The sequence below is a fragment of the Eschrichtius robustus genome, unplaced genomic scaffold (assembly GCF_028021215.1).
Source record: "Eschrichtius robustus isolate mEscRob2 unplaced genomic scaffold, mEscRob2.pri scaffold_695, whole genome shotgun sequence".
Classification (NCBI taxonomy): domain Eukaryota; kingdom Metazoa; phylum Chordata; class Mammalia; order Artiodactyla; family Eschrichtiidae; genus Eschrichtius; species Eschrichtius robustus.
In genome coordinates, this window is record NW_027175571.1 from 89,942 (window position 1) to 117,000 (window position 27,059).

At 50.2% G+C, this 27,059-nt stretch overlaps 1 pseudogene; it reads right to left on the minus strand.

Annotated features, from left to right (window-relative positions):
• Positions 1–21,028: 21,028 nt before the first annotated feature.
• Positions 21,029–24,433, minus strand: LOC137758156 (thimet oligopeptidase-like; annotated as a pseudogene).
• Positions 24,434–27,059: the final 2,626 nt, after the last annotated feature.

Consider the following 27,059-nt stretch of genomic DNA (forward strand, 5'->3'; position numbering starts at 1 on the left):
TATCTTAAGGTGTCCACAGGAAACAAAGTCCAGCTGTGTACCCTGTTCCTGTTGTTATTTACATCTTGAAGTGCAAACAGGAGGCTGGCTGTAAATATCTAGTCTAGAGCCCACCTGCCTCCTTCCTCACGAAATGTAAACAAGAGGCTAGTTGTAAATGCCTAGCCTGGAGCCCATCTATCTCCTGCCTCAGTATTAAACGGCATGTCCTTTCTATCCTACTCTACGAAAGTTTCAGGTAGGGTTTTTATATCAAAGAATTTCCATTTATAATGAAGAAATTGACATCCAGGGGCTAACCTGTCTCCTTGTTAGCAAGGCTTAGGCTTCCAAGGCTTTGCTGCTCCAGGGCCACGTGGCCACAAACCAGACCTGTCAGAGAAAGAAGACCTCTTGCCTCCTCTCCGATGCCCAATGGAAACAATCCTCTGTGCATTATACCTATTTTTGTATATTTCTTAGTGTCAAGTCAGAGTATTTACTAGTTTGTTTATTCTTGGGGGTGAGGGGCGAGTTTTGTTGTATTTGGCTTTTTATGTGTTGTTTTGTTTTAAATTACTTTAATGAGGTATGATTTACATATAAAAAGCTCTACTTAATGTTAACAATGTGATGAATTTGGAGATAAGTATACACCCATGAAACCATCTCTGCAATCAACGCCATAAACATATCCATCACCTCCAAAATTACTCTCCTGCCCTATTCCGTCATTCATTCATCCATTCATTCATTCTTTCATGGTAAGTAGAATGTTGGTTACTAGGAGTTGGGGGAAGGGGAACATGCAAAACTGTTGGTCAAAGGTTACAAAACTTCAGTTATGCAAGATGATTAAGTTCTGAAGGTCGACGGTATAACTAATGTTATAGCTGTGTTATATACCTAAAATTTGCTAACAAGGTAGATAGATTTTATGTTGCATTTGTTTCAATGCCTCGTCCCTACTCCACTGCACTTATTTTTCTTCACAGCACTTACCTGATATACTACATTTTGTGTTGTTTTTATATTATTACCTTTCTTCTTCCATTCGATTGTACCCTACATGAGAGAAGGAAGTTTTGCTTTGTTTAGATCACTATCCTCAGTGCCTAGAACAGTGCCTGATAAATGGTAGGTTCTCAAAAACATTGCTGATGAAATGAACTACACAGTAATGTGTCTTTAATATGTAGAACTGACAGAAGTTTATGCAGTACTATATTAATTTCCCTGGGGTGAACTGTAGCATCAATTTGAGCTCCTCAGATAGCAGTCTCTGCTCTGTTACATGTGTCCTTCTGAAGATAGTCATTAGCCAAGTCCATGACTAGTGTATACACATCCCTAGTGTGAGGCAGAGCAATAATTGCCTCCCACACTAAGGCTTTTTTGGTCTTCCAGTCTTAATTAAAGCCAGATTAGTAACTGGGGGGAAATTCCTATGATTCTTCTGGGATGTTGGTCCAGACTTCCCCCTTTCTCTCTTCTTTTAACACAGTTCTTATTCTCCTGGACATGGTAGATGCTTAAATATCAAAGGAATATACTTTTCTTCCATTTTCTTAGGAAAATCTGTTTTAAAATAATTCCAAATCCTTGAGGGAGAATGTAATTTAATTTTCACTGTTACAAACCAGAACTTGTTGTTCCTACTTACCATTTGTTCCTAAACGACAGCCTAGAAAAGCCTAATCTTTGCACCTAGCCATTCTATCCTGTGAATAAGAAGAGAAAGCTAGAAGATCTGTACAAAAGTATGTGCAATGGAGTGATCTTTTTTTATTAGGACATGTGCTCACTCATTTATCACAGCATTGTAGTGGTTCTTTTTGCAACAGACATTGAGCTAGGTGAGAAAGCACATGAAGAGAGACTGAAAAGAACATTAGATTCAAAATTAGAAGGACCAAGATTGAGTCAGAATGGGGCATATAATAGCAGTGTGACTTTGGCAACTCAAATTTCTTTGAGTTTCATATTTTTTATTAAGAAAATGAAGGTGTTAATACATACTTTACAAACTTGGATTTTCTGAGCACTGGAAGAATTACTGATTCCATTAAAACAAAAAGTTTTGTTTTTATATGAAATTAAATATTATCATAAAAAGTTTCATAATATAATAAGAAGGGGGTATATAAGAAAGACAGAGAGAGAAAGGGAGAATGACTGCCAGGGTTCTTTTCTCAACATAAAAAATTCAGCATGAGAAAAATATATAAATGTTTGAAGTAACAAGCAACTACATGGCATTGAAGTCAACTACATGGGCTTTAGAGTCAGATTATCTGTGCTCAAATCTAGGTTATGCATTTCTGTCACTGCATGATTTTGAGTATTTACTTAATCCCTCTGTTCTTCAATTTCCTCATTTATAAATTTGAGATAATAGTATTGGTCTCATATGGCTAGTGTGAGGATTGGGATAAGCGTTTAGCATACTAAGCTCCCATGATGTTATTTTACATATTAATGTTATTAATATTGTAAGTGGGACAGCACACAAAATTCCTGTTGCCAAAAGTGGATTTTGGAGTGCCATGCAGAGATGTGAGGTTGTCCCTTAGTATGATAAAGGAGAATGGCAAGTTGGCCATCTTTTTCTTCCCTCTTTTTCTCTTTCTTTGTCTTCTGTACATTGATGTTTCCACTTTCCAAAGCTTAGGTTGTCCAGGGCCCTTGCTGCAAACCCATCTGGTGCTCAGAGATCTTGGCTCTTCCCTTTTTGGGACTACAGTGTGCAAGGAACAGGGAGTACAGAGAGTAAATTAAATAAGTGACAAACTGACCCAAGTCATATTAATTATGACTGACTGGATTTTTCTCTCCATTTTCAACAAGAGGTGGTCAGTGAATAAAATGAGTGAAGAAGCAAGAAATACAGACTCTATCTGGGTATTCTCATGACCTCCCAAACCACAAAGCGGGCTCTGTAAATACAGACCATCATCAGCATCAGCATCAGCATCATCAAGCCATATAACATTTTATAGTTATTATAGTTTAAAATCACATTTACTGATTACTAGGTTTGATCCCAACAGTTTTATAGTTAAATAAATATTATTGTTTTTATCTTACATGTAATCTTTGTGTCCTTTTTATAAATTCTAGGCAGGTCTGTAAGTATGTTATTAAAAAAAACAGCTGTAGATGATCACACTCACCTATGGTATTCAGATGAATGGTGAGCAATGTGATCTGTCAGTCCACAAATATTTAGTAATTATATATTATTTCCTGCCTCCTTATATGTTATTTCCTATCTCAGTCCGTAAAGATCCACTTCAGTTGGGTAGAGTCCACTCTTGTTTTCTAGTCTCTATCCTTTTTCCCTTTTAAAATCTCCTTAGTTTTTCTAAGTCTCTGTTCTCCTTCTTGTTTCCAGCACCGCTCTGAAAATCTTTGCTGCAAGCTGTTTGAAGGGGGTTTACACAAAGCTCAAAAAAACATCTAAAATATTTCAGGGTCTTGGCAGGACCTGTGGGTGAATTGGGCAGGCAGTTTATAATATTACAAAGGGAATGATGAATGCAACTAAACCTCAACTTCAGGAGAAGGGTGATGACTTGGAGAGAGAATGAGAGAGGAGGCACTGACAGTTCAGTTCCACTTGACCCTTGACAAGTGATAATGAAGTTTCAGTTTTAACACGTCTCCAATTTTTCAAGAGAAGTTGCAAATGAGGGTATTTTTCTTAATATCTCAATTTAGAATATTGGCAATGCTTTCAAATCCTTAAAAAAACAAAAATACTGTGTAAGTCTAATAAAATGACCCCAAGACCAGATTTGTTCTTTGTCTATCAACCTGAAACCTCTGCTTTATACCCTTCAGAAGTTTGTGAGGGGACAATGTAAAGAAAATGTAGCCCTGTTAATATCGACTGCCCTTCATCAAGTAACTGATGAGTTATGCCAGTCTGTCAGTTTATTCTATTTGGCTAAAGACCTCCTCTTTACTAGGTGCAGGGTTGAGAACAAAAAGGGTGAGTAGAGAAACTCCTGCTGCTTACGAATGAGGTATCTATGGCTCAAATATTTGCTCTAGATGGAGTCACCATAGGTTCTAGTTTGCCAGAGACAGTCTTCATTGCAGTGCGCGGGCCTCTCACTATTGTGGCCTCTCTTGTTGCGGAGCACAGGCTCCAGACGCGCAGGCTCAGTAGTTGTGGCTCACGGGCCTAGTTGCTCCGCAGCATGTGGGATCCTCCCAGACCAGGGCTCGAACCCGTGTCCCCTGCATTAGCAGGCAGATTCTCAACAACTGCGCCACCAGGGAAGCCCCATTCTTTATTTTAAAGTCTATTTTATGTGATATGGGTATAGCTACTCCAGCTTTCTTTTGATTTCCATTTGCATGGAATATCTTTTTCCATCCCCTCACTCTTAGTCTGTATGTGTCCCTAGGTCTGAAGTGGGTCTCTTGTAGACAGCATATTTGTGTGTCTTGTTTTTGTATCCATTCAGCAAGCCTGTGTCTTTCGGTTGGAGCATTTAATCCATTCACATTTAAGGTAATTATCAATATGTTTGTTCCTATGACCGTTTTCTTAATTGCTTTAGGTTTGTTTTTGTAGATCCTTTTCTTCTCTTGTGTTTCCCACTTAAAGAAGTTCCTTTAGCATTTGTTGTAGAGCTGGTTTGGTGGTGCTGAATTCTCTTAGCTTTTGCTTGTCTGTAAAGCTTTTGATTTCTCCATCGAATCTGAATGAGATCCTTGCCGGGTAGAGTAATCTTGGTTGTAGGTTCCTCCCTTTCATCACTTTAAGTATATCATGCCACTCCCTTCTGGCTTGTAGAGTTTCTGCTGAGAAATCAGCTGTTAACCTTATGGGAGTTCCCTTGTATGTTTTTTGTCGTTTTTCCCTCGCTGCTTTCAGTAATTTTTCTTTGTCTTTATTTTTGGCAAGTTGATTACTATGTGTCTCGGCGTGTTTCTCCTTGGGTTTATCCTGTATGGGACTCGGTGCGCTTCCTGGACTTGGGTGGCTATTTCCTTTCCCACGTTAGGGAAGTTTTCGACTATAATCTCTTCAAATATTTTCTCTGGTCCTTTCTCTCTCTCTTCTCCTTCTGGGACCCCTATAATGCGAATGTTGTTGCATGTAATGTTGTCCCAGAGGTCTCTTAGGCTGTCTTCATTTCTTTTCATTCTTTTTTCTTCATTCTGTTCCGCAGCAGTGAATTCCACCATTCTGTCTTCCAGGTCACTTATCCGTTCTTCTGCCTCAGTTATTCTGCTATTGATTCCTTCTTGTGTAGTTTTCATTTCAGTTATTGTATTGTTCATCTCTGTTTGTTTGTTCTTTAATTCTTCTAGGTCTTTGTTAAACATTTCTTGCATCTTCTCGATCTTTGCCTCCATTGTTTTTCCGAGGTCCTGGATCATCTTCACTATCATTGTTCTGAATTCTTTTTCTGGAAGGTTGCCTATCTCCACTTCATTGAGTTGTTTTTCTGGGGTTTTAGCTTGTTCCTTCATCTGGTACATAGCCCTCTGCCTTTTCATCTTGTCTATCTTTCTGTGAATGTGGTTTTTGTTTCACAGGCTGCAGGATTGTAGTTCTTCTTGCTTCCGCCTTTTTAAGACTGTTGATACACATTGCCAAATTACCATCCAGAAACGCTATGCCAATTTGTAGTCCACCCCAACAGTGGATGTGAAGCCTGCCTCACACAAACACTGGCTTGTAGCACTTTTCAAAAAGTGTAAAACTACAAAAGTGAATACCTCTCCCTTTTTCATGCAAGTGGGATTACTCCAAATATCATAACTTTTTTCAGTTAATTTAGCAAGTCAGTAAATTTGCATCTACTGCATCATTTTTTGTGACTGTTCAGTGTTCCATTATATGAATATGCCACAGTACACATAGCTTATCCATACTTGTATATAAGCTATGTCCAGTTTTTCAGTTCCAAATAGTACTCTGATATGTGTCCTTGCCTATATCTCTGACTATTTCTTTTGGTTAAATACTTAGAAAGAGAGCTGTTGGATCAAAAGGGTATACACATTTTAAAGGCTTGGCTCAATCTGATAGGAGAATAACCACATGTTTTATTTTGAATTCCTTTGATTTACTGATGGGTTTACTGGCTGTTTGTATTAATTTGGCTAGTTGGTTAATTATATACCCTTTGTCCATTCTTCTGTAGTGAGAGGTTGTAACGGTTGTATCCTATCCTGTCAGATCCATATGTCTGACCTTCTGTTTCTGTGTGTCATGGGGTGTTGAAAGACTCCAGTTATTTTAATGTGATGCTCCACACAACACTTAAGAAAATGACTCATGATACTTGCCTTTCATGTAATATTTTTTAATACCTGCGCTTTTGTGATGATCCCTTTTGTTTAAGTGAGCAGGTTGTTCAGCCCCAGAACTACTAGAATTCATGATCATTTGTTCTAGTTTTTGTCTGACCTTTTACTGAGAGAGTTCTTGACCATCATACTTTCATAATAGGTTTTTAGTATGTACTGTGTCTTCACACCTTCTTTGAATTTGTTATTATTTGTATCCTCCTAGACGTGTGTTTTTTGCTCTAAAACTAACAGTTATTATATTTCTTCTCTTTCATTTTCCCCTTTTAACTAGTTTGAAGTGTGATTTGAAGCTCAAGATCATGATCAAAAGAATGCAGTGCCTTTCTCAGCTCCACCAGTTTTTGCTTCTGAGGTTTACATGCCACTGCTGCCCTTGCTAATTATGAACGGAGATTCATTTTGTGATGTTTTATTCTCATAGGTTATATACAGTTATTCTTCAGTTCTGTAATTGTAGAGTATGTTGGACGATTTATTGGTACTGAAGGCAGGGTTATCATTGCACATCCAAAAAGTGCTTTTGTTTTGTTTTGTTTTGTTTTTGTTTTTTGCTTTATTGGAGTATAATTGCTTTACAATGGTGTGTTAGTTTCTGCTTTGTAACATAGTGAATCAGCTGTACATTTACATATATCCCCATATCTCCTCCCTCTTGCGTTTCCCTCCCAGCCTCCCTATCCCACTCCTCTAGGTGGTCACAAAGCACCGAGCTGATCTCCCTGTGCTGTGCTGCTGCTTCTCACTAGCTGTTTTACATTTGGTAGTGTATATATGTCCATGCCAGTCTCTCACTTCATCCCAGCTTACCCTTCCCCCTCCCCGTGTCAAGTCCATTCTCTACACCTGCATCTTTCTTCCTGTCCTGCCCCTAGGTTCTTCATAACCATTTTTTTTTGAATTCCGTATGTATCTGTTAGCATACAGTATTTCTTTTTCTCTTTCTGACTTACTTCACTCTGTATGACAGACTCTAGGTCCATCCACCTGACTACAAATAACTCAATTTCGTTTCTTTTTATGGCTGAGTAATATTCCATTGTATATATGTGCCACATCTTCTTTATCCATTCATCTGTCGATGGACACTTAGGTTGCTTCCATGTCCTGGCTATCGTAAATAGAGCTGCAATGAAAATTCCAAGAAGAGGTTTTTAAATTGGATTATGCATTATGTGTGTGCGTATACGTTTGTTTTTTTCCATACCCAAAATTACAAACCTGCCATGGCTGGTCTTTTGTAGGACTCTTCCACACGTGAGAAAATGAGAGTTGTCTATATGTTAAATCTGTATAGACTTCGCAAGTGACCTTTTGTCTTTCATCGAAAGCACTTGACCTGCAGCAGTGTGGCCTCACCAGTGAAGGAGCAAAGGCTTTACTAAAGGCCCTTGAAAGCAACAGAACTCTGGTTGTTTTGGATATAAGACAAAAATCCACTTGTTGGTATGTGGTCACTTTTTTTTTTTTAAATTGATTAACACATAGCAAAACAAAAAGAGTTTGTTCACGTATTGACAGTTTTTAAAACTTAATGTGTTTCACTTTCCTCATCGTATACAGTTGGCCCTTGAACAGCTTGGGAGTTAGAGGTGCCGCCCCCCACGCAGTTGAAAATCTGGGTATAAGTTTATAGTCAGTGGTTCCACATCTGTGGATTCAACCAACCGTGGCTCATGTAGGACGATAGTACATATTTATTGAAAAATATCCGTGTGTCAATGGACCTGCGAGGTTCAAACCCATGTTGTTCAAGTGTCAACTGTACTTTTCTAATGTTGCACTTCCCTTATGTTTTTAGCAGATAATGTACTAATTAAAGTGAGTTATACCTTTAAATTGTTCTTATCTCTACTCTGAATAGAGGTGAACCTAGATACTAAGCCTGCTTCCACCAAGAGCATTATTTCCTTGTTGTGCAACCTCTGAATTCTTGCAAGGAGTACTTTATTCATTTGTCAGTTTCACAAGTAATTTATTTAATAGCTTCTGTGTGCCAGATACGGGTCAGACACTAGGGATAAAGCAGTGAACCAGACAGACGAAAGTCTTGCCCTCGTGGAGCTTACATTCTAGTGAAGGGGTTCAGGTAGAAATGAGTAAACAGATAAGTAATACAATTATAGACAGTAGAAAGTGCAAAAATATCTTAATGTAAGGAGAGTGAGGGGGAGCAGGTAGGACTCCATTGGATAGGTTTGTCAGGGGACAGCTTCACTGGAGAAGTGGCATTTGAACGGAGACCTGAATGAAGAGAGGAGCAAGCCATGGAAGATCTGGGGTAAGCACACTCCAGGACAAGGAGGCAATGAGTATGCAGGCATGTAGGTGGGTGGAGTATTTAAGGAAAAGCAAGGAGGCCAACATGGCCAGAGTACTGAGTGAAGAAGTGTGTGGTATGACGTGAGGTCAAGGAGCTAGCCAGGAGTCTGATCTTGTAAAGTCTTGAAGGCCAGAGTAAAGGTGTGGATTATTCTAAATGAGTAGAGGGTTTTGAACTGGAAAAAGGCATGATCCAAATAGTATCTCAATAAGATGACCTGGTATAGAGAATATACTTGTGGGGATAAAGAAGAGAAACAGAGAGACCAGTTAGGAGACTATCACAGTGGTCCAAATAAGAGATGTTTATGGCTTAGCTTAGGTTGGAAGTTTGGAGCAAGTGAAAAGTGATTGAATTCAGGTTGTGTTTTGAGGGTGTAGCTAACAGGGCTTGCCGATAGATTAGATGTGGGGTATGAAGGAAATAGTAACAAGGAGACAAGTCGTTGATGATTATGTGTGCAACTGGGTGGTATCACTTAGAAAAAGGGGGCTGATAGGAGGAGCAGCTTTTGAGGGGATATCAGGACTTTGGTTTGATATCTTAGATGCGCTTTAGGTATCTAAGTGTCTGGACAGTGCTCAGACTGTACTTTCTATCCAAAGGTATCCAAAGCCACTTTAGATGCAAAATGTTTAAAGTTGACCTTTGCTGCTGCCAAAATAGTAGCCACTGGGGGCAGTCTGCAAGATGGCATCCTAGGTTTTTTTTTTTTTTTTTTTTGAAGAAAGAATCTCTTTAATAGTTAGAAAATACAAGTGAGGAAAACAACTGGAATGTTCGAATTTGTGACCAGCCCACCGGGTGAGTAGGTTCCCACCGGGAGTGTGTACAACAGCCAGCACCCCTGCCCCTCTTCACCTCTAGACCCCATCCACACGGTGACCCCAGCCCTGGGCAGGGGAGGACCTTGGCACCTAGTGGAGGGCTTCTTGAGTCCTGACCCCTTGCCTGGAAGCAGCTAGACGTTCTGCTCACAGGTGTTGTTTGCAGAAGCCCCGGTTTCCCAGGGCCCCGAGATCCTAAGTAACACTTAGTAGCTAGCTGCAATCCTGGGGCTGCTGAGCTGCCCTAGGCCAAGGCATGGCCTCCCTCCCGGCCCAGGGCCTCAGCTGGTCCCCAAGCTGAGCGGGTGGCAGTTACCTGTCCCTCTCTCCGTGCACCTCTTGGGCTGGGACCACACGCCAATCCACGTGACTGTGCCAGCAACCGGTAGAGGCCCCTCAGAACAGTCAGACTGCCCTGCAGGCTGGGGCATGCGCTGGGCTGGGGGGGGGGAGGTGGGACCTGGGACAAGCTTAGATCTAAGTGGGGTTCTGGGGGTGTGCCCAGAGAGTTTTCGAGGGTTCATACCCATTGCCCAGAGGGCAAGGCAGGAGTGAGCTGGTGGGGGGAAGCTTTCTGTGCAGAACCTCAAGTTGGGGGTCAGGGGTCAGTCCACGACCAAGGTCAAGGACCTACCACCATGAGACTGGGGACAGAAGTACTTAGACCAGGCTTCTGACCACTGCCCTAGGAGTGACCTTGGCCAACTGTCCTGCAGGGCTTTAGCCCCAGCCTCTGACCCCCAAGGGGCCCAAAATGTGCTCAGCGGGGGTGGAAGTGGGGGTGGGCATCTTGCTCTTCACATCAACCCCGTCCTCCTGGTGACGCTATGCTCCGGACCACTGTCCTGGTGCCACCCCCATTTTCCTGCCAGGACCCTGTAGGGGTGAGGGAGCCAGGAGGTCTCTAGTCTTGGAGGACCATTGCAGCCTGTCCTGACCGCAGGCCTCAGGTTAGGGTGGGGCGACTGAGGGGGACTTCTGTGGGTCCTTTCCGGTTTGTGGCTGATTTTATTTCTGTGCACTTGTTTTAAAACCTCACCTCTGTCCGCAGGAGGGTGACCTCGAGCAAACCGGGAGCCACGGGGGAGTCGGGGGTGGGTGGGTGGTGGCAGTCACTAACGGCCAGTGCGCCCAGATCACGCCGGGCCTGAAAGCAGACCCCGCCGCGTCTCCGCAGCTCGCAGTTACCGGGATACGCGCAGGAGGCGCCGCGACGCGCGGTTCGCCCAAGGGCGCTCCCACGTCCCCGCTTTCCGGCCTCCGGAGCGTCGGTGCAGCCGAGGCCGCGCACCCGCTCCCGCCGGCGGCCCCACTTGGCCCAGCATCCCGGAGGCTGTCCCGTGCAAGCGCGGCCGCCGCGGTGAGGGGGCGCCCCAGGACCGGGGGCTCCACACCTCGAGAGGGTGTGGGTCGGCACCCCTGCCCTTCCCGCGTGCGACCCCGGCTCAGTGCCCGGCGCAGAGTCGCACGCCAGGAGTTTGCGGAGGCGGCGCACGGAGGGGGCGCGGAGCGGCCGACCCCGCCCCGGACCCCCGGGCCGCGGATGCCCCCGGCCCCTCCCCTCCCAGGGCGCCCACCTGGCGGCGGGGCGGCGCGCCCCAGGGCGGCGAGTGCGCGCGCGCGCGGCCGGCGCGCTGTCCCTTTAAACGGCGCGCGGCGCCTCCCTCGCGTGCCTCGCCCGCCGTGGTGCGGCCAGGTGCTGGGCGCGGCCGGAGAAAGTCCGTGTGAGCCGGGGTGCCGGGTCGCCGGAGCACTTCCTGCTGCAGGCAGGACCGGGCCGGCGCCCACAGGTACCCCAACTTCGCGCCGCTCGCGGGTCCCACCGCCGCACTTCCCGCAAACTCCGCGGCGCGCCCGCCCTCGTCTGCCGCAGTGCCCAAGTTCGCGCCGCGCGCCGCCCGCGGAGCTGGCTGGGGGCGCCCGGGCCTGGGGAGGCGCTCGCCCGCGCCGGGCCGCGCCCCGCCCCGCCGAGCGGGGACCCGGGCTCCGGGCGTCTCCTCTCCTACCGGGTTTCTCGGGGCGCTCGGGACACTCGGTCTCCGCCGACTGGACGGACGGAGCCCAGCCCTCTCGTATCTTAGGTTTTTGAAGAAGAAATTAGAATACACAAAGGGGGAAATAAGTGTATAATTACATAATGTAGATTTCATATTTAATTTTATGGGAAAAGCAATAATTAGTTGGCTTTTGGTTTTAAATGGAAATAGCCACTCACTGGGAAATAATTACTCTAATTTCAATTTATTTTACTTTAGATCATTCTGTGATGAAAGCAGTTATCCAAAAAGTTCTCCAGATAGAAGGAGTGCCAAGTCAGAGGTATACAGCATGTTCTAGTTCTCTCGGAAGAATTTCTCTTTAATGGCTTGTTTTTCTTTCTTTCTTAAAAGAAAATTATCAAGGTACTTTCTGCCATCTTAAAACTAAGTTTTTAGTCCAATGAAATGGCTTTTCTGTTTTTGAAAATATTGTGTGATGCCTTAATTTAGGTTCCCAGAAATGCAGATTGAAAACCTTTGATTAACTTAAAGTATCTTAATTTCCAATGAAGATCAAACCCTCCTAAATTACCTGTAACTTAAATGGCATATTTATCATTTCTGTCTCAGTACCAGTGGATAACTTCTCCATTGGTGAAGGAAGCATCCACAACTGCTAGACAGAAAAAGAGAACTATAATTTTGGGAAGTGGTCGAAAAGGAAAAGCTACTATTAGAATTGGTTAACTCTTTCTTGTTTTTAATGCTACTAGAACTTATACCCCTTATGTCTTCCGATGTGCTAAAATTAAAAGAGCCAGTATTAACCACATGCATATTAGGAGGCCTATATTAGGAGTCGCCAAGTGTGTCGGGTGCCATGGACAGCTGAGGCACGTTTAGCGCAAAGGCAAGTTGCAGCGCATTGCAGAGAGCAGACGAAATACCCGGTGGTGAAAATTCACTGTTGCTAAGGGTTGAAACGAACCAAGAATTCCTCCTGTTTCTCAGGGTGTTCCGTTTGGCTGTTAATGAAATGTATTTCCAAGGAAGGCAGGCATGTGGCTGAAAAGGCCAGCGGTGCCTGGGGGTCACAGCGAGACCCTCCCATCTCGCCCCCCTCGGCCATCCTGTGCTCTGGGAGCAGAGCTCTCAGCTACAAGTGAAACATAGTAGCTTCCATATCCGGATTCTAAGATTTTCCAAAGCCCTTTAAAGGCCCCCTTCTCTGAGTGGTGCTTGACCTGCTGGTGTTTGGGGTGGGAGGGTGGGCTGGGTGGAGGGTCTGAGCGCCATCCTGAGGGAAGGGCTTTGGAGGCCTGTGTGCGCCTGAGGCCGGGGGCCCAGTGCCCGTGTCCGAGGGGAGGCTAGCGCTGACTCCAGCCTTGCCGAGCCAGACGTCGCCCTCCTTCCCGACAAGCCAGCAAAGCCTGTCGCTCACCTTCCTGGCTGTGCTGCTTACACGTGCCCTCTGGGAAGGCCAGCCTGGCAGAGCTCTGTTCCTGCCCTCTGGGCTGCTGGTAACTGAGTACCTAGCCTGGGTGCTGGAGGGGAGGATCCATAGATGGTGGAGGCCCAGTGCCTGCCCAGGGTGCTGCCCCTCTGCTGAGGGACGCTCGCCCAGCTGGTTAGACCTGTTCGCACCCAACTGCCCACAGTCAGCGCCCAGGCTAGGAACAGCAGCCTCCCCGTTTCCTCGGTGTCTCCTAGTTTTGTTCCTTTCTTCTTTTCGCTGCCTTCCTCCCCAGAGAGGCAAGATACTAATCTTCAAGAACCAAATCAGGCCATGATCTTCCAGCTAAACTCATGACAGTTCTGCACTTCTGAATGACTGGGTACAAACATTTGCAAGGATGAGCTCTTGGGTGAGGCGCCAGCCAACTTTTCTAGCTTCGTCTCTCTTGCTTGGGTGTGGGCAACCCCTGCTGCCCCAGATGCCTTGACTCCTCCATTTTCGTATATTCCTTCTCCGAATGCTGCTACCACCCCATCCTGGCCTTTGGGAATGTTAGCTGGCTGTTCCCCACAGCATCCTGTCATCCTGGTCCACTCTTTCTAACCTCTGTATGCCCTTCTATGAAATCTTGTCAGGTCCAACTGGAGGAAGACCACCTATAGGTCAGTTAGCTTGGGAAGGAACCCAACTGTGTGACCTGCTTCCCCTTTCCCAGTGTCTTTAAAATAACGTTAAAAAAAAAAAAGAAAAAATGTTGTTCTGGAGCTCCTCTACCATCTCTTACCACCATCAGAAAACCACCCCCTAAAAGGGGGACCTCATTCATATTGAAAATAACTTCTTAACGTGTAGGCATTACCTTAGGGCATTCTAGACACTGGGGGAGGGAAAAGCCATTGTATTTTTTTCTAACATTCATGTTAAACTTCTTTCCAAAGTTCTTTACACTGTGGTATTCTTACAGGTAGACAATGTTGCCAAACAAGTGTTTGTTTCTTCCCTTTTTCTTCCCCTAGGCTCAAAGATTTGGAAAGAGATAGTTTAACAGAAAAGGTAAGGTAATCTCCACCTTAACAAAATGTATGATCAATTGTGACCATTTGACACTGTGTAGTTCCTAAAAACAAATTTAAGTGGAATTGGCTCTCTTTTCCCTGAAGTTGAGGATAACGTGGATGTTTTTGTCTAACGTGCTGGACTAATAGGCTATTATTGGTTAGCTTTTGGTAACTCATCGAGTTTCCCAGTCTGGGTTCCGTACCATCGAGTCTGGATTATAATTTGTCCTGGTCACACTGTTTTTCAAAATCAGGTTTGTTCTAGTATGCTATTATGTGTCTGTTTCACCTTTAATCTTTCCATTTTTCACCACTCTGGAGATGGTGTGATATGAGCTTAACGAAAACAACAGGAACATGTCTTGTGAATATTTCGTTTTCTTTTTGGCCGACTCAGCATTGCCTGCCATTCAGTCATTGTTATGTGACCAGGCAGTGTAACTATTTGTGTATTAGTCCATTGATTCATAGCTTGGGAATGTGGAGACTTCTAAACCTATATCCTTCCCTTAGGAATGCGTGAAGGAGAAATGGAATCTCTTGCCTGAATTTCTGCAGACAGAAATAAAGAATCAGTTATGTGACTTGGAAACCAAATGACATAAAGAAGAATTATCAGAGGTTCAGTCGTCAGCATCCCGGGGGCTAGAAAACGTTTCCTCCCATGTAACTTGTCTGTGACCAGGGAGGCAGGATCATCCCACCTCTCCCTGTTACCTGATAGTTATAAAGGAAGCGCATGTGTTTCCTTATTCTCTCATGGCCACTTGTTGACATTCACTGCTACTTAAATTATCCTTTCCTGCTGTAGGAGGGCTACCTGGCTAAAGTCAAATCCCTTTTAAATACAGATTTGTCCTTGGAGAACATGCTTTCAGTCAGGAAGTGAATGGATGTCTAGAAAACGGGAGCCAGACAAGTGGTGAGGAGCGCAGAGTGGAAATAGCAGAGAAAAAGAAGTCCCCCAAACCTGTTTGCAAACTTTGCATGCCCAGGAGAAGCAAGTCCGATGGAGAAACAAAATGTAAAAGCACTTGACTCGTTTGACCTCGTTGGAGTCTGGTACCGCCTAAGGGGAGGACAGACTTGGTGCCATAGTGTCTGTCTGTTCCCCCCACACACAACCCCTCCACCGGCAGTACTTGTTTTTTGTGTATCTTTTTTTTTGGGGGGGGGTGGGAGGTGGGGGGTGGCTGCGTTGCTCGGCTTGTACGATCTTAGTTCTCCAACCAGGGATCGAACCCGGGCCCTCGGCAGTGAGAGTGCCGAGTCTTAACCACTGGACCGCTGTGGAATTCCCTCTTGTGTATACTTCTAACTAGCTTAGATATATACTTTAAATTTTTGTCTTCGACCAAGTTATAGAGCATTAGATCCCCTAATGTGGTTGAATTGATGAGGTATAAGAAAACAGGAGCTGCTGATATTTATGACTTGTAAGTGACATGCCTGTTGAAGCTAAACATTTATTCTTAGACTCCTTCCCCGCTTGTAGTCAGAGTAACTCTTCTGGAATTTTTAAAAATAAGAGCCTGGGACTTGAGCTCAGGTCAGGTGCTTGGCCACTTCATCGTTTGACGAAATAAGCAGAGGCTCTGTTTCCTTGTCCGTCTCAGGGTTGGGCCCTTCATACAAGAGCTTGTGTTAAAATGGCCTAGCAAACTGGCAGGTGCTAATTTGATGACTTTATGAAGATGGTGGTTGCTTAGAATAAGAAGAGAAGGATACTTAATCCTCAGAACCTGGTCTGTGCACCAGCTTGCTAATGCTGAAGAACTGTACCTTGGCTGTGAACTCTTTATTCATAGTGGCTTTTTTGTTTCTTTTCTGTAAGCAGCTGAAGTCTCATGGAGCCCCAGGATTACAAGGCAAACTACCAGGCAGACCACCATCACATCTCATTTCCCAAGGGGGTCAGTATATAATGAATGGACAGCCCCCATTTTAGGGGCCAACTGTTTTTGGTAAAACACATATAGAATTAGTAGGATGTAACTTAGTAATTCTGACTTCCACATTGCTTAGGTTTTCCTTTTGATATTCTGTTTTTAGACATTCATGGAACAGCATTTCTGAAGACCTCATCCATGTTTACTCTTAGCATGGGAAACTTCAAATGTACATACACAAAATACCAAGGATAGTAAAATGAACCCCTGTGTACCTATCACCCAGTATCAACAGTTAACAGCTCCTGGCTGTTGTTTCATCTATACCGCCATATGCTCCAAGTGAAAATTATTCCAAATGGATTACAACTCCATACACACCCATGTCCTCCCAGTTGGATTACTTTGAAACAAATCGGACATGTCATCTTATCCACAAATACGATATTTCTAGATGACAAGGTCTCTTTCTCTGACAAGTTTTTTATTCATATTTTGCTATAATTGCTAACATCTAGCAAACAGTCTTTTGAAGAAGACAAAACATGCCTTACAAAGTGTAACAGTTCCTTACTAACAAATATATAGCAGTGTTCATACCTCCCCTTGTGTAACAGGGTTTGGTTGATTTGTTCCTTAAGGCTTTCAAGTGATAGATTGCTTCTAGGTCTGGCTGACTGCTTCGTTTCGGTGGTGAATGTGTTCCCTTGTGTCTAGTTTTCTGTCAACTGGTAGTTAGGTCTAGAGTCCTGATCAGATTCCAGCTTTATTTTGTGCGACTTCATTGACGGTATGGGGTTGTCCATCAGAGGCATGTAATGTCTCTTCAGTGATTCTAGCAGCCGTTGATCAAAGTCTAGATCCATTATTTCTTAGGGTTTGCAAAACGGTGGTATTCTAAACCTGTCATCCAAAGAAACATTAAGCTCGAAGCTTGTTTTAATGTCCTGGCCAGAAGTGCTTCTCCTTGGAGGGAAGAGGGTGTCCATGCCCTGAATCTTTCCAAACAGAGGGTATTCTTGGTAGGGAGGAATATAAGTTGTTTTGTGCCCACTGCAAGTGTAGGGTCTGGCTGAGCTACCAGTTGGCCTTACTGTGTGTGACAGCCCTGCCAAACAGAAACCTGAGGAAGACCCTGAAAAAGCAAAATCAGGTGATTCTGTCGATGAAGAAGAAAAAGACCAGGTAGGGCTCACGTTTCAGTTTCTTAACTCTGCCTTATTTTGGTACACTTGCTGGTAATTGTGAATTTACACTTGGTCTGTCTCTGGACCGTAAGTGACTGAGAGGGTGTTAGAACATATCCCTGGACCCAGGGCAGTACGAAGTGTATTATGGTTAGAGCCGAGGACTCAGCAGGCCCGTAACTTTGGTGTGTTCTCTCCTGTCTACCTTCCTACCTCTCCAGCTGTCAAGATTTGACAGTCAAACCAGCAGATGTGATGCGTTTAAAGCATTTCCTTCTGATGTCAGATAAGCTCCTTTCCCACATCTAATCTGTCTATAAAAGCAGAGTTGTCGTGTTATTATGTGTATTGTAATAATGCTGCTTAGACTTTTTAGGTTAGAAAACTGGTGGCTTGCCAAAGGCCTCCAATATAGAAAATGTCAGTCTCTAGCACTGTCCCGTGTGACTTGAGGGGCAAACCTAGATACTACCAGATGGTCACATGCTATCTATTTCATTCCTGCCACAGGATTAGCTGTGGAAGTCGGGAAGTCTGTAGGTTTACAGGTGGGTAGTAAATGCCCTGTTACCTGCTAAAGATGAGTATCCGTGGTTTGCTCTAAGGCAGGGTTTCTCAAGCAAGGCATTGACTTTTGGGGCCAGATAAACCTTTGCTGTGGGTGTGAGTCCTGTGCATCGTAGAGTGTTTAGCAAGGTCCCGACCTCTACTCACTAGATGCCCGTAACATTCCCTCTCTCTCCTCCCAGTTGTGACCACCAAAGTCACCTTCAGGCTTTCCCAGATGTCCCCTGGGGGCCACAATTGCACTGAGCGAGAAGCACTGGACTCAAGGCTAGCAATATCATTGAGGTAGACTTGACGTCCTGTTGTAAAAGACATACTGATTCTCCTGTTTTTATTTTGGAAATTAGATGCCACTGTTCATGATCCTTATTCAGATGTCTGTAATGAAGTTGAGTCAGACTACCCACTCACAGGTGGGACACTGAGACAGAGGGAAACAGCTTGTCCAAGTCCCATGGCCACACCCCTTGCCTCCGAAGAAACCGTGTCACAAGGGAAAGCAAGCTGGCTCTTGTAATACTGACAAGTGTGTTTTTTTAAACAAATGTGCCAGTTTTAGAGTTGTTCTTTGCCCTCTAACCTTTTGGAGGGCTTCCGTAGCCTTCAAGCTTCTGAAGAAACGAACTGGGGCACTCTTTCCCAAGCAGGAAGCAGTTTCGCTGGCAGTGTGTGAGAGGCCTTGGGGACTTGGAGGATGAACACTTGTCGCAACAGGGTTTATCCCGATATGCTAGAGTAAGGCTCAGTGCACCACACCAGTGTCATCAGGTAGTGTTTGTTGGTCAAATAAGTAGTACTACAGAGAGAATCTTACTTTAGTCAGTTTAAAGTTTTGAGATCTCACTATGTTTTTTAAAACAGGTATTAAATACAGGCATTTGGTAAAACAGTACAAACGGCTGTTTGGTACATAGCAGCCAAAGAAGAACAATGTGGCTCTTCCATGCTGAGCTATGCTGTGAGCGTTATCAAATAGATACTGGATTCTGAGGCCTTTGTTCAGGAACAAAAAAGAATATAAAATATTTGATTGCCACAACTAAGGAGCCGGCCTGTGGCAACTAAGACCCAGCACAAAACTAAGTAGCTAACTGACTATTTTTTAAAATCTCATTAATAGGTTTTTAATATGATTTTTAAAAATTTATTTATGTACTTTATTTATTTTATTTATTTTTGGCTGCGTTGGCTCTTCCTTGCTGTGTGCGTGCTTTCTCCAGTTGCGGCGAGCGGGGGCTACTCTTGGTTGCGGTGCGTGGGCTTCTCATTGCGGTGGCTTCTCTTGTTGCGGAGCACGGGCTCTAGGCACGCGGGCATCCGTAGTTGTGGCTCGCGGGCTCTAGAGTGCAGGCTCAGTAGTTGTGGCGCACGGGCTTCGTTACTCCGCAGCGTGTGAGAACTTCCCAGACCAGGGCTTGAACCCTTGTCCCCTGCATTGGGAGGCGGATTCTTAACCACTGCGCCACCAGGGAAGCCCGAGCTCTAACCTTTTAAAAAATGTGTTCCTTCCACCTTCATGGAGCCGGCGTAGGGGACGGGGAGGAGTGAGAACCCGATTGGCAGGGGTCCGGTCGCAACCCCGGAAGGGGACGGGGGAGGATCTAAGAGGTGGCACCGGGCCACAGTCGACCCCCAGTGACAGCTAACAGCTGCACTGCTGCCCCTTCCTGCCCCAGGACCTGAGCCCAGGTCCCCGGGCGGCTGGAGAAACACACTGTTTTTGGTGAGATGCTCTTACTTACTGTGTGGAGCTGCTCCGGCTGCCCCGGCGCCCACACCCCTGCAGGGCCCTGTGCCCGTCCTCCCTGCCCCCTGCCCAGGGCTCGGGGAACAGCAGTCTCTGTGGGGCAACCTGCTTCCAAGTCCTTCAGTGACCATGGAGGAGTGGGAACGGGCTGGGCTCCCGGGGAGCCTGGGCATGCAACACCTGAGCTCAGCCCTGGGGGCTCACGTGAGGGCAGGGGCTGGGGGGGTGCGGGCGGTGAACGGAGGGGCCTCCAGCCGGCATCAGTCTGGGCCCTGGACCCGGGGAAAGGCCTCACCCTCTCAGTCCTGACCTGCCGCTCGGGAACCCTGTGGCCCACCAGCCCGAGGCCTGTGGCACCCGCCACAGACTGCCCGGCACACGGCTGGGGTGCCAACGCCACACCTGGATTTTGCGCGGGGACCATCGGGGGGCTCGGTGCACGGGAAGACGAGCAGCCCCCAGGCCTCGACACGCCCCTTCCATGTCCATGGAGAAGTGCCGGATGGAAGGCCGGCTGTGCTCCTTTTCGAGCCCCAGGGAATTCGCAGGAACAGCCCTCCCGGCCACGGGGTGCCTGCCCACCGGCTCTGGGCCTGCGACCAGCCCAGAACACAGAAGGCACAGAAGTGGGTGCAGGGAGCTGAGCCGGGTCTGCAGAAGGGCAGACACCACAGCCTGGTCCACAGCCGACTGGCCCAGGGCGGGTGAGAACGGGCGGGCAGGCTGAGGGGAGGACAGAACGTGGCACAGCCTGCCCGCCTGGGCCCCGGGGAGAAGGTCGGGGCGCTGCCCGCGCCCTCGCTCCGCTGCCTGGCGTCCTTTGTGGGGGCGAAGGGCCGGAGGCAGGGCTCCCGAGGAGCTCAAAGGCCAGGGAAGGACACACGGGACGGTCCAGACCCACCCTAGCGCTCCAGTGGGGCAGCACCCTCTCTGGATTCCTACTGCCGCCAAACCGCATCCCTGAGGCCTTTGGGCAGAATTGCTAGGACGCAGGAAGGCGGCCCCTTGCTGTGGTCCAGACTTCAGCAGCTGCCGATGAGCGGAGGGAGCCAGCCGGCCGGCCGTGAGCAGGAGGACAGCGCACGGGGACAGGGACAGCCACAGCCGGGCTTCCCGCAGCTGTGCCCACCGCCAGAACCAGCTCCAGCCAATCACAGCCCCCGACATGCCAAACAGTGCCGGGCAGGCGAGAGGCCGGCAGGAACCTGACACCCTCTCACTGGAGAGCTGGGCCGGCCAGGGTTGGGGGAGCCATCCCCGTCTGAACTCACCCCACAGCTCAGCCATCTCCCAGTGACCCAGACGCTACACCAGCAGAGAGCAGCCTGCAACGGCCGCAGGGCTGATCCCCGACCAAGGTCAGAACTCCCCCCAGTGTGATGGCCCCCATGCCGCTCCTGTGGTGGAAGGGACCGCAGGCAGAGACCAGGAGTGGAGTCTTTTTATTAATGGCTGCGTTTTCAAAGAACCGTTTTGTAAGCAGGAAAGCTCCCCAGGAGGGGATTGCATTAGTGCAACAAGGGGGAGCCTTGACGCCAGGCTCTCCAGACACGTCCAGGTGGAGACTTTTGGCCGAGGCCGGGCCGCCAGGGACTCAGGGGCTGGGAGGACACGCGACCCCTCCCCTGCCCCGGTGGGGCGCTAAGGCACCGGGCCCGCCTGGGTGGGCAGAACCCCGTGCCGTCAGCAGGCCGGCGGCTTGCAGCCCTCAACCTGCAGCCCTTTGCTCAGGAGGAAGGCATCCTGCGTGGGGTCACAGGCCAGGAAGAGCTTCACCATGCCCTTGGCATCCTTGGAGCCACCTGGCCTCAGAATGCAGCTTCTGTAGTCCATGGCAACCTGCCGAGAGGGGGCGGGGCTGCAGGAGGGTGGAGCTCCGCCTTCACTGAGGGTGTGGGTGTGGCCACCTGTGCTGTGACTGAACAAAGGGCAGGGGAGCAGGGGGTCCAGGGCAGGGCCCTCAGAGCCTGGCAGGCCCAGGCGGGCGGCACAAGCATCTAGGCCCAGGCCAAGGACCTCTGTGTTGGTCTGCGCGGCAGGATGGCCTCTCACCTTGCCACTCAGGACGCCCTCCTACTTGAAGCGTGTGTGGAACGTGTCCGCGGAGTACACCTCGCTGCACGGGTAGCCATAGGACTGGGCGTTGTATCTTCCTGCCAGGCGGCCGAAGGTCGCAGGCAGGTGGGTCCCTGGGACACAGGCGGAGAGGCTCCTGCCCGGCCCCCTGGCCGCTCCGTGCCCCTTCCCCAGAGCGCAGAGCTTGGGGCCTCAAAGCAGCCCTGTCTGAGTCCCCTGCCACTACAGGGAGTATTGGCCCAACACTTCTAGAAAACGGGGACCTTGCGGGCAACTCAGTGGAGGGACACAAATCAATCTTTGCCGACTTTCTGCTGAAGCTCACGGGGGTTCACCCCTAAGCCTCTTACAAGGACAGCTGTCTGAGGCTCTGAGGGATGAGTCAGGGCTCGCCCTCCAGCACGGGGAGAGCGCGGGTTAAAGCGCTCAGGAGAGAGTGAATTGCGTCTCCGCACCGACACGCACCGGCAAACCTCGTCGACGCGTTCCGTCCGGGCTATGAAGCCCTTGCAGGCTCTCCAGAAAGCACGTGCAGATACGCCCACCCCACCCTCGGACTCCGTGGGCCACAGCTGGAGGGACCAGCCCAGGAACCCAGGCAGGAAGAGGCCAGAGGTCAGCGGGACTTGGCCAGAGCCCGTCAGTCGGTCCCCCTTCACACACCACCAGAGGATCCTCTTGACCTGGGCAGTAGCCGCCAACCGACCGCTAAGGTGGGCCCGGCGCGCGCTTGCCTACCTGGCGTGGCTGGGACCCTGAGGATCTCCTGGCAGAGGCGGGCATTGTCCTGGGCCGGGTCCGCGGGCGTCTGTGTGTGCAGGGCCTGGTCCACCTCGGCCAGGACGATCTGGCTCAGGTTGAAGAGGCCTGGGGGGCGGGAGGAAGGAGACGGGGGGATGGCACTGTGTCCAGGCCGCGCTTTCCAGCCGGGCGGTCTGGGCACCCCCTTCCCTTCCCTCGGCCCAGCTGCACCTGGGTTGGCCTACCGGGACTTGATGAGCTTGTCCCGCAGCCCCTGGGGGACGGCGCTGCCCATGCCCCACCGAGACTGGCAGCAGCGCCAAGGCCTCACAGTGTGTGGTGCCCCCGGCCCCAGAGCCTCCCCTCTGGTTCTCATCACCGGCTGTCACCAGAGTCGCAGGCAACGTGCCTTTCTTTTCGTTTGTCTTCTTTCCGGCCCTCAGCCACGCAAAGGTGTGAAGCCCTGACACTCGCTGCCACGTGGATGCACCCTGAGAACACGATGCTCAGCGAGAGAAGTCAGACACAGAAGGACACACAGGGTGTGACCCCACTGAGGGGAAACGTCCAGAACAGGTAGATCCACAGAGTCAGAGTGGGTTCCTGGTTGTCAGGGGCAGGGGAGGGGAGGGGAGGGAATGATCAGTAAGGGCGTGAGGGACATTTTTGGGGTGAGGGAAATGTTCCAGAACAGGGCAGTAGTGACGGCTGCACAGCTCAGTAAAGTGTCCCCACGCACTCCGGTTGCAGCCTGTGAGAGCATCGCTCTCAGGACGAAGGGCTGACCGCAGGAAGACTGAACGAGCACTGGGTCCTGGGCCCAGACGCTCAGCTGGGGACCCCGCCGTGGGGAAGTCACTGGGACTTGCTGAGCCTCCACCGAGACTGGCAGCAGCCCCAGGGCCTCACAGGGCGCGGCGCTCCCGGCCCCAGAGCCTACCTTCTGGTTCTCATCACCGCCTGTCACCAGACTTGCAGGCAACGTTCCTTTCTTCTATTTTGTCTTTTTTAAGGCAACTCTTGAATACATGTATTTAACATGCAGGGAACCAGTCCTGACTCCTTGATCTGGGACTTCCAGCCTCCAGAGTCTCGCGGCCATCCACTTCCCTTGTTTACGCGCCCAGTGCGTGGGGTTTGATGATGGAAACTGACACCGAGGGCATCACCACGTGCGGGGTGACATGAGCGGAAGAATCCGGTGGCGAGGGCCTGCCTGAGGACCACGGGAGAGCCCGGGCCCTCCCCGCCCCCTGCCTGCAGCCCCTCGCCCGCACCCTCCTGAGAGCAGAGCTGGTGCATCGCTTGCCAGAACTCATGGAAGTAGGTCTCCAGCTCATCATGCTGCAACAGGGAGGGCGGGTTGGGCGTAGGCTTGGTGAAGTTGGCCACCATGGCCGCGATGGCGATCTGGCGCCTCCCATCCTGCTGCAGGCAGCCCGGCTGCAGGCCAAAGCAGGCCATGTGCCCGGACTTCCCTTCCCTGGGGAGGGACGCGGGTGAGGCCCCGCTTCCACAGAGGAGCCCCGGCCCACGGCCGACAGGTTCCCCCACGCATGCACTGAGGGTAGAGGTCCAGGTGGAACTTGCTGATGGATGACCTTGCCCGAGGCCGCGTCCCGGACCGTGTAGAGCCTCACATCTTCATCTTCGTGACACATGTTGGCGCCTTCCTCCAGGTCGAAGGTCAGCCCCAGCAGCTCCTGGGAGATGGCCAGCCGCCCGCGCGTGACCACCTGCATGGGGAAGGATTCATTGAGCAGGTGCTGGTCCACGTGGTAGCGCGTCTCCTCCCCCTGGTTCATGTAGTAGCGCAGGTCCTAGACGTTGATGGGCCCGTCAAAGTGCAGGCCCCGCCTCTGGCACTCAGCCTTCTTTAGCTCCAGGATCACGGCCGCTCCTGCTCCCCGAGGGGCTTCAGCTTCTGGGCCAGCTCATCTGCGGGCGGAGGGGAGAGGCTCAGCTATGTCCCTGTGGCAGCCCCCCAGCCGCCCCCCACCTCACGCCCCTCGAGGCAGAATGAAGGGTTGGGGAAGGCGACCCCCAAGGGCTGACACAGTGGGGTCTCAGGCAGCACCACGTCCAGTCAAGGTCCGCCTGACCCCCGTCCCCACTGGGACTCGGGGAGGCGGGGTTACCTAGGAAAGTGGCCACCACCTGGCTGGTTTTGGCCGCGTTCATCTCCAGCACGGAGTCGGCACGCGTGCTGAACCCCAGCAGGCGGGACTTCTGAGCCTGCAGCCTTACCAGCTCCCCGAGGATGGCGCAGTTCTCCTGGAACCCAGAGATGGCCAGCGCTGGGGACCGTGGGCCACGCCCTCCCCACAGGCCCCGGGCCAGGTCTCTGTGGGCGGGCAGGGCTCTCAGGCCACTGGCGGGCACAGCCAATCCCCCTCCCTCCTCCTCCTGGCCCGGATTTCTAGACACTTTGGTGCTGTCCTAACACGTGGTCTTTATGAACACAGGTCCTTTTGGAACCAGAAACGGCGTGAACCGTGATGAGCTCTAAGGCCAAGGGCAGGAAGAAATGCGACCAGCCTCTCCAGGAGCCACCCAGGGGCCTCCCCGGGCTCAACAATACAAACTCGGCTGCCGTGCAGACAGCAGCTCATCCCCACGGCGCCTGAACACCCAGCCCCTGGACGGCGAGAGGCCTGTTGCTGCAGGTGGCCCGTGGCTGGCTGGTGAGGCCCGGCCCCAGGCGTACGTCACCTTCTCTGGGGCCACCTCTCCAGGTCTGCGGTGGGGTTCTCCTGGGAGCCCCCAGTCACCACAGGACCAACGTGGCCTGTCTGCAGCCCAAGAAGGTGGGGACACAGGACTGTCCTCCGTGCCCCCCACATCACCCGCGAGGCCGAGCAAGCACCAGTGGTGTCTGCGGGGAAGATGAAGGGCTCATGCACAGCCCCCATCTACTGAAGATGCTAAACGGGAGAAGCACAGGCTGCAGCCACACGCGTTGTGGACCAAACGCAAGTGTCCTTGCAGGAACCGATGTCTGAATGTCAAGGCTGTACCCGGGCCACAGTGAGAAGGCCCAGACCCCACGCAAGGCACAGAGAGGGGATGGGGGGAACATCTGCGAATCTGAGCTCATCGGGCATCACCCCAGAGGGAGAGGGAGAGGGAGAGAGGCAGAAGGAGATACGGAGGGAGAGGGAGAGACTTCTCTCCCTTCCCTGGGGGTTCTCTAGTGCAGCCAAGGCCGAAAACCACTGCATTTCGGGAAATGGGTCCTCGTAGAAAAGTTAAATAGTAGCTCATGGCATTATGGACACATATTAAAAAGGCCCCAAATCTTGGGGAGTCAGGGAGGGGAGCTGGCGGCTGCCTCGTAAACGAGGAGAAATTGGGCGTCAGAGGAGGTGCCTGTGCAGCCCGCTGTCGCCACCCAGGGCCCCGTAGACTTCATCTCCCAGCTGTGGTCCCAGGCTGGAAGTCAGCGGGGAGGTCAGGCTGTCCAAGCATCAACTTTGACTTCAGGGCTGATCTAAAAGGTGCCTGGTGTCTGTTGAAGCAGAAAAAAGAGAAAGCAGTGGGGAGAGCATGGGAGGGGGAGGGAGCCCCCCTCCTCAGCCCTTCTCCCTCTGTTCCTCCCTCCCTCTCCCTCCCTGCCTCTCACTCTCCCTCTCCCTCCATCTCTGCCTCTGACTATCTCTGTCCCTTCCTCTCCCTCTCTCCTTCCCTCTCTCCCTGTTCCTCTTTCCCTGTCCCTCTCTCCCTCCCTCTCTTCCTGTCCCTCTATCCCTGTCCCTCTCTCCCTCTCCCTCTTTCCCTCTCCCTCTCCCCCTACCCCCTTTCCCTCTCCCCCTTTCCCTCTCCCTCTCTCCCTGTCCCTCTCTCCCTCTCCCTCCCACTTTCCCTGTCTCACTTTCCCTGTCCCTCTCTCCCTCTACCTCTTTCCCTCTCCCTCTCTCCCTCCCTCTCTCCCTCTCCCTCCCTCTCTCTCCCTCTCCTTCCACCTCCTTCCCTCTCTGGAGAGGGAAGGAGGTGGAAGGAGAGGGAGAGAGAGGGAGGGAGAGGGAGGTGGGAGACGGAGAGAGAGGTGGGAGAAGGAGAGGGAGAGGGATAGAGAGAGGGAGAGAGAGACGTCTCTCCCTCCCTCCCTCTATTCCTCTCTCCCTCCTAGTCTCCCTCTCCCTCCGTCTCTCCATCTCATCACTCCCTCCCAGAGAGGGAGAGGCAGAGACGAGGGAGAGGGAGAGGGAGAGAGGGAGGGAAACGGAGAGAGAGGGAAGGAGACTTCTCTCCTTCCCTCTCTCTCCCTGTTTCCCTCCCTCTCTCCCTCCCTCTATCCCTCCCTCCCTCCCTCTCTCCCTTTCCCTCTCCTTCTCTCCCTCTCCTCCCTCTCCCTCTCCCTCCTTCTCTCCATCTCCTCACTCCCTCCCAGAGAGGGAGAGACAGAGGGAGAGGCAGAGACGAGGGAGAGGGAGACAGGGAGAGGGAGAGGGAGGGGGCAGAGGGGGAGAGAGAGGGGGGAGACAGGGAGAGGGAGGGGGGAGAGAGGGAGGGAAACAGAAGGAGACTTCTCTCCTTCCCTCTCTCTCCCTGTTTCCCTCCCTCTCTCCCTCTCCCTCCCTCCCTTTCCCTCCCTCCCTCTCTCCCCCCTCTCCCTCTCCCTCTGTCTCTAGAGGGAGAGACGGAGGGAGAGGGAGAGGGAGAGGGAGGGAGGAGGGAGGGTGATGGAGGGAGGGAGAGGGAGAGAGGGTGAGGGAGAGAAGGAGGAGAGAGGGAGAGGGAGAGAGGAAGAGACCTCCCTCCCTCTTCCTGTCTCCCTCTCCCTCTCTCCCTCTTCTTCTCCCTCTCCCCCCTCCCTCTTTCCTCTCCCTCTTCCCCTCTCCCTCTTTCCTCTCCCTCTTTCCTCTCCCTCTTCCCTCTCCCTCCTTCCTCTCCCTCT